The sequence below is a fragment of the Condylura cristata genome, unplaced genomic scaffold (genome assembly GCF_000260355.1).
Source record: "Condylura cristata isolate star-nosed mole 26May11 unplaced genomic scaffold, ConCri1.0 scaffold00024, whole genome shotgun sequence".
In the NCBI taxonomy this organism is placed as follows: domain Eukaryota; kingdom Metazoa; phylum Chordata; class Mammalia; order Eulipotyphla; family Talpidae; genus Condylura; species Condylura cristata.
Window position 1 is genome coordinate 28,962,727 of NW_004567125.1, and position 10,671 is coordinate 28,973,397.

Here is a 10,671-nt window from a genome sequence, read left to right on the forward strand (position 1 = left end):
AAGCGGGGATCGAACTCATGCGGAAGTGGCTTTACTTTCTCAGTGCAGTGCTTTAACCCGCTGCACCACCAGGGAGGACCACTTCTACTTCCCTTTTTAATGTCTTCTTTTCTTTCTTCAATTTGTTGATTGCTTGTCTCATGTCTTTTTTTTTTTTCATTTCTTTCATTCATTTCCTTGTTTGCATTCTTCACTTTCTTGATGGCTTGGCTCATATCATTTTTTTCCCTTCTCATCTTTTTGCTTGTTTATCATGATTTTGAATTCTCTATCTGGTAGGCTGAGCAGTTCTTCTTTGGTGATTTCTGGTGACTGATCTTTTCATGGTGTATTTTTTTCACCTGTGGACTTGCTTGAGTATTTGTCTTCTTTTTCCTGCCATGTATTTTCCAATACTTTCTATTCATTGAGACATGGTGTTGCTATTATTGGCTGGAATTCTTTCTGGGATGGCAGAGGGACTTCCAGACACTTCAGTTGTGGAGGGTTTTCTGAGCCATGTTTTGTTTCAATATCTCCTGTTTTTCCAGCCCCCACTGTGTGGAATTGTGCCTGTCCTCCAGCCAGTAACAGTCAGGGGTCTCTTGTGTTCAGCTTTACTCTGGAAGGTGCCTGTTGATCTTTGCAGACTTCAGATGTCCCAGGTTCCCGCTATGCTTGTATGTGCCTGGGGGGAAAGGAGGGTGAAATGCATTAGAAATGTTGTAGGTCTCCCTGCAGCTGGGCCTGTGGTTGAGCCAGTCACTGGTTTTGTTTTCTTTCTGAGCACTGTGAGTCTTTCTGGATCACAAGTCTTCAGGCCTCTGCTGTGTGTGTGGGGGGGGTGAGTGTTGCAGGGATGGAGGGAGTGCCAGAAGGGCTGCAAAACTCCCAACTGTGCAGGCTGCCAGTCCTCCCTCAGCACCTCCAGGGCTCTTTGTGCCAACTCCAAGCAGTCTCTCCCTGAGCAGTCTTTTCCCACCACTTGGGGCCCATTCAAGAGCTAAGTTGTCTGTCTTTAACTCCAGGGCTTTACTGCTGGTTTTGTGGGTAGATGCGGTAAGCAGGTAGACCTGTAGAAGTCTCCTGTCTGAGGCACTTCCTAGGGCCTCTCTATGCTAGGATGTGCACATGCAGCATCAGGGGAGTGTTAAAATTGTTGCAGTTTCCCAGGGTTGGGCCTGTGATTGAATCAGTCTAACTGTTCCCCCTCCCCTTTTACCTCTGGGGACCTGGCTTTAACAGCACACAACTGCTGTGTGGGCACGGGATGCAGGGAGCTCTGGAAGGGCTGCAAGCCTCCCAGCTGCCCCCGTCACCAGTTCTTCCTCCCCCACCTCCAGGATTCTTTGTGTCCACTCTGAGCTGTCTCTCCCTAAGCAGTCTTTCCCCACCACCTGGGGTCCACTTACAGAGCTGAGCTGTCTCTTTTTAACTCCAGGGATTTACCACAGTTTTTGTGGGTAGATGTTGTAAGCAGACTGACTCGTACCAAGTCCGCCATCTGAGGCACCTCCTAGGGTCTCTCTATGCTAGGATGTACCCATGGGGGGTCCGGGGATTGTTAAAATTGTTGCATTTTCCCAGGGTTAGGCCTGTGGTTGAATCCATCTAATCATTTTTCTCCCCCATTTTACCACCAGGGCTCCAGCCTTAATGTCCTTAATGGCAAACAACAGCTGTGGGGGGGAGGGGGATGAAGGGAGTGATGGAAGGGCTGCAAGTTTCCCAGCTTTCTCAGTCTCCACCTCCAGGGCTCTGTGTGTCCATTCTGAGCAGTCTTTCCCTGCAGTTTGGGCTCCACTCACCGAGTTGAGTTGTCTCTCTTTATCTCCAGGGTTTTAGCAGGGGGCCAAAGAGCAGTAAACCTCCCATCTGTGGCACTTCCTAGCACTTGGGCACCTGGGTGCTCCCGGAAGACTGCAGATTGGAGCTGCAGTCTTTCCCCACATCTTGGGTTCCACTCACCGAGCTGAATTGCCTTTCTTTATTCCCAGGGCTTTAGCAGGGGCCAAAGAGCAGCAGCCTCCCATCTGTGCCACTTCCTAGCTCCTGGGCACTGCCGTGCTCCCCTACTGGAGCTCCACGACCACTGAGTCTCCCTCAGTTATCTTCCTTCTAGTGAGTCCATGGTGCTCTCATTTGGTTGAAACTCGTAGTATGTAAGTCTACGTTCTGTTTTTAGTCTTATATTCCGGTGTGAACTTGGACGTACTGATTTCAGCTTCTTCCTTCTGCTGCCACCTTCGAACTCCCAGGTTTTTAATTTAACATTATTACTATTAGTATGAAAATGAGGAAAAAATCAAGAAAAGGCATGAATACAAGCAGAAAGATGAAAATTCTAGGGATTTAAAAGGAATTTGAGAAATCAAATATGGTAACAGAAATAAGGAATGGTGTGCCAAGTGTCAGAGTGTTGGGTCCTTTGCCTGGACAGACCTCCCCACCTCCCCCACAGAATCATATGCACACTGTTGTGTGGAAACAAAGAATGAGCCATGGGTGCTGGAACAGAAAAACAGGAGGCAGGAAGTGTTCCTGCCTTGTGTTTGCTACCTTGTGTTCTTTGACCCCCATGTTATTGTTGCATGTTATTGATGCACTTGCTGAGAGCTTCCGCCTACCCCCAGCCCCAGGCTCCAGGCTGAAGGGGATAAATAGGGAAGGAGAGAAGAATAAAGTGTGCCTTTGCTTGCTGACCAAGGAGTGTGTGCTTTAATCCTGACGTCCTTCGCTCAGACCATCTCTGCTGTCGTGCTGGCGCGGCACAGAGGATGATGTGAAGAAGTAATTGTCTTCTCCTTGGAATATATACTATCTGTAAATGAGTGGAAGGAAGAATTTCAGATGGAAAGTGGAAGGATACATCTATCTAGAATTCTGTATCCAGGCAAATGATCCTTCAAAACATACTAAAGAATAAGGAAAGTGATCATGACTAATGAGGGCCAAAATTTTATGGTGAAAGGATCATTTTTTAGCAGGCAAGACAATCTCCATTTGTGTTTATCAAACTACAGCTATCAAATATATGATGAAAACACTGAGAAACTTGGGAGGAGAAAGTGCTGAGTACAAGGATAGAATTAAGAAATGCAAAACTATCTCTCAGGCCAGGGCAGAGTCAGCATATAGGGACCTAGGAGGAAACAGCTGATTTGAGCACAGTCATTTCAGGGTAACATATTTTCATTCACAGAGCAGGTCACCCACAACAGCAGAAGTCAGGAGCTCCAAAGCCACTAGAGCTTTCACTCAGATGGATCATATTCAGGACTACACATCCCTCCTTCACATTTGCAACATATGGAAGCAAGTGTGCACTCAGACCATAATGGACTTAAATAAATCAGAACAGAGAGAGAACTGGAAAACTACTGACATTTTGCATGAAATAACATACTTCTAAGAAAATAGACGTGAAATAAGCCATCACCAGAGAAATTTTAAAACACATTGATCTAAATGATAATGACATAAAAGTTTTGGGTGCTAAATAAACTGTGCTTAGAGAAAGTTTATAGTAGTGAACGAAATGAAACTTCCACATGACAATGTAGATTCCTATTTTCTTTCTATATTATTCTCTACTAGTATGTCTTATTACATTCTTATCAGTAAACTTAAAAGGATCCTATGGGGACTCACAGTGAGGATGGCCTTTATGAACCAGATAGCGTGTCCCAAGGAGGCACTAATAACAATTAATTTTCCCAGGAGTCCCCCGAACCTGGCAGCAATCTGGAAATTGTTAGAGACAAGCTGAAATAGATAGGAGAGAATGAGAAATCTTCAAGATATTTACAACATACACACTAAAAATATTGTGTGTAGAAATACTAAACCAGACTCCAGAAGCTCAGTGAGGAGCAAGAGAAAACAGATTCAAAGGACCAGGAAATCATCCTTGGGGTGGAGAGAGTGGAGGTGTGTCTAATACCTTAATGAGAAGATGATGTCATTGTACATACATATGGCAATCACCTTCAAAATGTACTCATGACAAAAGAGCTAACCACAAAATGTATGCCACACTAAAGTTATAAGAAAAAATATGATATATACACTGTTAGGGATTCTATTACACTAACAGACACATTTAAAATGTTTAACTATTTAACAGAATTCATGAAATTACAGAAAAAAATGAAGTATATAGTTTACTGAAAGAGAAGTCTACATCCTTGTTTTATATATTCACGAAGTACCTGGGTAAAGTCCAAACTGCATGGAAGAATGTGAAAATAATTACAAATGTGTGCTACAGATAGCAATGAGAAGATATCTATGTTCATACATACAAGCTGAGAGAGATGGGTAGCTATTATTAAATATACTGGGATTAGTGGTTCCTACGAAAAGTAATTACAGCTTATTGTTTGACCCCTTTATAAAATCATTGAGATTTTCTTACCATGTTTAATTTGAACTCAGCACCAAATGTCATGTTTCTGAAGCACACAAAGATTTACATAAGATTTTACATTTTTGAACTAAAGTTATGAGATTGAAGTCAGCTAAAAATAATTCCAAGAAAATAATTCAACTTAATATTTCCCTGTTCTACCCCAGGAAGTTGTGTGGGTGCCAGTGTTAGTAGTGGGCTCCCAATGGGGCCACCAGCAGCTGAGATTGTAAGAATGTTAGAAGTCAACACGCCAGAGCTCAGAGCACGAGTGACATTTCACTTTTGACCAGGCTAGATCTAACACTAGACTGGACACTAGTCATCCAGGGTTGCCAAATATACCATAGGGGGATGTCTTAGAGAGAAACAAACCCCTGAGGGCTGGACCCCTAAATCACAGAGCCTGTCCTCAGTAAGAGTCCTTCTCTTTAGAAATTGAGACCTTAAGGATAATTCATAGATCCTGAGATTCCCTCAGCGGAGACTGTACTCAGTGACTCTTACCATAGTCACAAACCTTCCTGAAGCTCTAAGTGGCCCCATCCTGATTTCTGTGCCATCACCTGTTGTGTTGTCCACACAGTCTGGCGGGCCCTTGACTGGCTGTGCAAGGCTGTGTCCAGAGCTCCCAGGCCAGAGCCTAGCCCCTCCTGGGGGCGGAGGGTGGTCTTAGGAGGCATGAGCTTCCCACAGGGCCCCATAGACCTGTAATGTAACCCCTGGGTAGAGTGCAACACAGGAAGAAGCAGACATGTGTGGTCTCTACTTACATTACTGGTGGAGTGAAAGCTACACTCTAGCAGGAGGAACCAGAAGAGCAGCCACTGCACACCCATGGCCTGAACTCTCAAGGGCTTAGAGGTGGACACCAAGCAGCTAGGTGGAGGAGGAGAGTGCACTAGGAGAGGGCAGGAGAGGAGGGGGACAGGTAGAATTGGGGGGGTGGGGAAAGGGGTTAGACAGGGAGGGAGGATGGGACACCTGGGATTGTAAGAACAGTGTCAGGGCAAGTAGCAGGGTCAAATTCTAGACCAGAGTGAGGAAGGTTCAAGTTCACAGGTAAGTAGGTGGCAGGTCAGCAGGACAACAGCAAGCCAGTGGACGAGGCAGGAACAGGCTGAGGGGACAGGCTCTGTCTTCCTCTGAGTCTGCTCCCGTTTGGTCCCACATCAGCAACACAGATGCTTTATATCCTCTCTCCACCAATCACTGCCTGTGTCTCTGTTGCATCACAGAGACACCCGAGTGACCTCATGTAGAGCATGCCCCTCCCCCACCTATGTACCCACTGACAGTTTCTCTCTGGAGCCTTGTTAGAAATTGGTTCTGGTTCTTCCAATCCAGGAACATTTTCCCCTACTCCTGGGCACCTCCATCTTCTTCTCCCAGTATCAGTGAATGAAAAATTGGGTAAAAGTGGCAGAAGAGCTCAAAGAACTAAATATACAAGCAGAATATTGGATGTTCACTTCCCTTTCTCATCTTAGACATTTTACCAGCCAAAACAGGAGGTTATGTCCCTTAAGCTCTGTTGAATCCTACCTGATACCTTGGTTTTACACCAGGAACCTAAATGGGGTAAAATACAAATGGGCTTTCATTTCCACCCAGGACCTCTGTAGCACTGAACCACACAGGTTCAGTGAACTCTGGGGCTGGGACGATACCTAGCATATTTGGCAGCACCCGAGTGCTGGGAGGGGACACCCATCTCCATGGGTGCCAAACCAGGAATTCACAGCCCCCTGTGCTCAGCAGCCCCTGGTCTGAATTCAGTTGTCTAAGGTTCTTAGTCTACAGGATTCACACCCTGTGCCCAGCTTGGTGGCCCCTGAAGCTTCACCTCCTTATATGACTTTGTGTCATATAAATGTATCATTCACAAAGTGTTCTGTCACTCATGCTCAGTCATGTCTTCAACAGAGAAAGTGAGAAAGGGAAACTGAGCAGGCTCCTCAGTCACACTGAGAGCTGTTCCTGCTCGCAGATTCCTGGGGCGGGGATTCTGTTTATGAAGTGGAGCGAATCCTGGGGCTGGAGCGTACCAGTTGGTGGGTCCTCACCAGTCACTCAAGGCTGCAGGGCATGAACCAAAAACAGACACAAGTTGAGAAGCACCCATGACAGGGCTCCTAAACCCGGCTGGTGGGGGGAGAGGGGGGAGGCTAAGCGGAGAGAACTAACAGGCAGGCTGGCAGCCAGAAATCATGTCCTGACCCGAATCAAGTCCCTTGAGCAGAGATCTAGGTCAAAATGGAAGCCACATGTGATAAGCTCATAGCATGTCCACAGACATTCCATCCTCACTAGGGGTTTAAGTGCTGAAACTGCAGCAGTTTAAATTCTCCAGAGTGTCAGCAGCATAACTGCCCCCAACTTTAGCAGCTTAATTGTCATATACCTTGATGAGGAGAGTACACAGAGTGACCCCCACTGGAGAGAAAAGGCTGTCTGAAGTCCTGTGGAATGAGGGAGTTTGGAAGCCTATACATGCTTGTGCTCGAGGAAATCTGCAGTTTCTCTTTATGTATGCATTGTGGGCTTGGCCCCTTCCAGATGTTATCTATGCCAAAGTGTGTGTGTGTGTGTGTGTGTGTGTGTGTGTTTGTACACCCACACATGTCTCTGTATCCATTTCTGGCTGTGGGTCTGTCCTTATGGCTGCATTTGGGGACCCATGGTGTGTGTATCTCTGTGTACTCTCTTCGTCAAGGTATATGTTAGGTTGTGTCCACAGCCCTGAGACTGAGTCCTGTGGTGACCTGTAGGTGATTCCCACTCAGTGTTTCCCCTGTCATCATGCCCATATGTTTCCATGTGAAAGTGTGGTGCCCACACTTTCATAAATCTGTCCAAGGCATTTACCCAAAGGATGCAAAAACACTAAACAAAGGATCCATACAAAGAGAGAGGCACCTCCTCATGGCGGCACTATTTACACTACCGTAGTCAGTGTGCACTGACAGATGAGATCTCAGGGTCATGTGACTAGTCTTCACACACTATTCTTTTTTTCCAGTTGTGTGGAGCTCATATGTGGGAGGTTTAAGCTCGCAGAGAAAGAACTGCTAATACATATGAAGGTAGGAATCCAACTAGGGAAAAGAGCAGGGCAAGGGAAGGATGTACTGGCAGGTAGGATGTTCTTGCTGAAGATGGACAAGTCCAGGGCCTTCAGTAGGCACCATGTAGGTTTCTCCAAACTTCCCCTCCTGATGAATCCTAACTTCACCTCTAAACCTTACTGCTTTAAATCTTACAGAAACAAGAGGTTAAGAGTCCTCCAGGAACAGCTTTGGGGAAAAAGACTCTAATGCAAAAAACCAGTAGTTAGAGCAAAAGAGACAAATGTTACATGAAATGGAAGAGATGGGCTGTCATTAGGAAACATGTAAGGCGTGGACCTATTTCCAGTGGGAATCTATGGGGGAGGTTTCCCCACACCAACAAGCAATTCTCTGTCACCAGCAGAATGTGCAATCCTGCTCAATTCTGCCACTGTCTAAAGATGGCAGATGGATGACTTTTCCTAAGACTTACCTCCCCTCAGACACCTCCACCATATCTGTGCTCTTACCTGCACTCCTCACCAATCGTTAGCAACCTGAAGTTCCTATGACCCCCCATCTCAGACTTACATGTTAGCCAGAAGTCCAGGTTGCTGCTACCTGTGCCCTAACCACACTGTTCTCATAAATCAGAGTTTCTCCAATACTCCTCAGGTTCAATTCATTTGCTAGAGCTGCTCACAGAACTCAGGATCTCAGAAATCACTAATTCAACACATCACTCATTTATTACAAAGGATATACCTCCCATGGGGACTACAACTGAGATGAAAAAATGTACAAAAAATGTACATGTATAAATAAATAAAGTTAAAAAATTACTATAGCACTAAAAAAAAAAAAGAAAGAAAAAGAAAAAAAAAAAAAACAAAGTATATACCTCAGGAACAGCCAGATGGAGTAGCTGAGTAGTATAAGGTATGGGGAAAAGATTCAAAACTCCTGCTCCCTCCTGCATACATATCAAAGGAAGACACCAGTGTCAGACCTGGGCTTTGAAGGACTTAGGAGAAAACAATAATCTGCAGGCCTTGTCTTCTTGTGAATATGGAGGATGAATGAAGATGGGGAAACACTGAAGCTGGAGAATTCGCAGAACTTACACTGAGAATTTCCAATATAGAGGAAGGTGGGAGAACAGAGGGGAGGATGGATAAACACAGAGGCTCACATCCCCACTAACACATGCAGCACCATGTGAGGGTAAAAGTCTGGGGACCTGGCCCTGTGTTCAAGGGCTCTGGGGTACCCTCCTCTCAGCAACCCCCTCCAGTTGCCAGAGAAGGAGGACCCACAGATGTCAGGACACAGTCCTCTAGTTAACATGAGAAACAATCGACTCAGTGCACATTCAATAGAAAAATAACAGAAACGGGTGGCCTCTCTTCTTCAAAGTGTATTTGCTAAGCATACTTTTATTGTGCAAGTTTCCACAGTTTGCACATACTACTTTATAGCTGGATAGCTCATCCTTTAATGGTTACCTAATAATAGTTTTTTGTGTGTGTGTGAGAATTTTGAGTAGCATAACAGACCTATCCTTCTTGGGAGCTAACAACTTTTGAAAATGTAAAGAAAGAGTTTTGGGAACCATGTGAGTAGGCTGGGAGGAAATCTGGGTCACTGGGTTGGTCATGAGAGTTTCCTCTAGAGATCAGAGTTCCGGTTACTGTGGCCTCAGCATTTATGACAATTTTCTATGTGTTGGTGAGGTAGATGGTGCATCTGTTAGGTCATAAAGACCAGGACAGAACTCAAGATCACTCTGAAAACACATGAGCACCTAAAGAAACTAAAGAAACTCCTTCCTTGGGGAGAGAATTTGGTGACTGGATAAGGGGAGAGTGATAGGGCTAGGAAGAATGACCCAGAGTGTGGGTACCGAGCTGAACAGATTTCACTGCACACCCCTCTTCATCCCTACCCTCAGCCGAGCCTCCTCCAAACTCACACTGACCGCCCCCCTCAAGCCCAACTGGTGGGAGCCGCACCCAACAACAGTCCCAACAGACGCACCCCCACACCCCAACCCCCTCCAGCCACTCCTACGCATTCCTCCTGGCAGCTCCCGCGAGCCGACACAGGATCACCCATTGGCCCACGCGGCTCAGTGAAGGACAAGTGCTAACGGTCGCACCTGAGCCTCGGGAGGCTGAGGAGATGGCGTCGGGGTCTGGGGCCACTGTCCCTGAGGACTCGGTGCGAACCAGCAGCCCTGGCAGGCGAGGCGAGAAGGCCGGCTCTGCGCCCACCGGGGACTCGGCCACCATGGGCGCCCTCAGGGGCACCGCGTCCCCGGTGAGGTCGGTGGTGGCCTCCCCTCGGCCAGTGAAGGGCAAGGCGGGCCGGGAGGCGGCCAGGCGGAGGCTCCAGCTCCTGCCGGACTCTCAGGCCCAGAACCCGGCTGAGGGAGCAGAGGAGGAGGAAGAGGGGCCTCTCCTCTCCGTGCCCGATGAGGATGAAGAGGAGGCGCAGCCATTGCCCCCCGTCTGCGTGTCCCCCATGAGAGGGATGTGGCGGGACGAGAAGGTGGCTCTGTACTGCGACGAGGTGCTGCAGGGCTGTAAGGTGAGAGGAGGGACAGAAAGTGGCCGAGTCCAGCCTGGCCCAAGGACAGAGGGCCTGGGGCGAGAGGGGCTTCCTCTGAGGGCCGTGGGGGTCCAGCGGCCCGCGGACATCCAGGACAGCAGACGTCCAGGCGCCTGCTCAGAGGTTCCCAGGCCCAGGCCTAAAGGACCGAGATTACCTGTCAGATACTCAGCTGAAGAGACGGAGGTCGTGGTGTTTTCTGGGTTTCCAAGTGCCAACAAGGGTGTAGCTAGGCCCTGCTGTTTCCCAGGTGTACATCTTCCTATTTTCACGTGAGAAATTGGGTGAAAGGTAAAGGTGAGGTTCCTTTTGTACACCATGTGAAGCATGTTATCACTTTCAGATTGAATCCCAGTCATCAGTCCATGAATAGACTGATGTGTGTTAAGAAGAAACATATGTCCTGGTAACACTGAATACAGTAAAATAGGGTATGTGCCTTTTTTTATTAATTTATGCATACAAGAACTGGGGTGCCCAATAGAGGTGTGGGGTGGGAGATTCACCAGAGAGAATGGGGAGCAGAACAAGCAGATCTTCTGAAATACACTGCTGGGAGAGCAGCAGGCAAGACAGGAGAGGTCTGCTGTGCCATGTGGGTCAGCTCCCAGCCTGGGGATCAGA

General features: G+C 47.2%; 1 pseudogene; it reads left to right on the plus strand.

Moving 5' to 3' along the window:
- Positions 1-9,618: 9,618 nt before the first annotated feature.
- On the plus strand, positions 9,619-10,323 carry LOC101629860 (annotated as a pseudogene).
- The last annotated feature ends 348 nt before the right edge of the window (positions 10,324-10,671 follow it).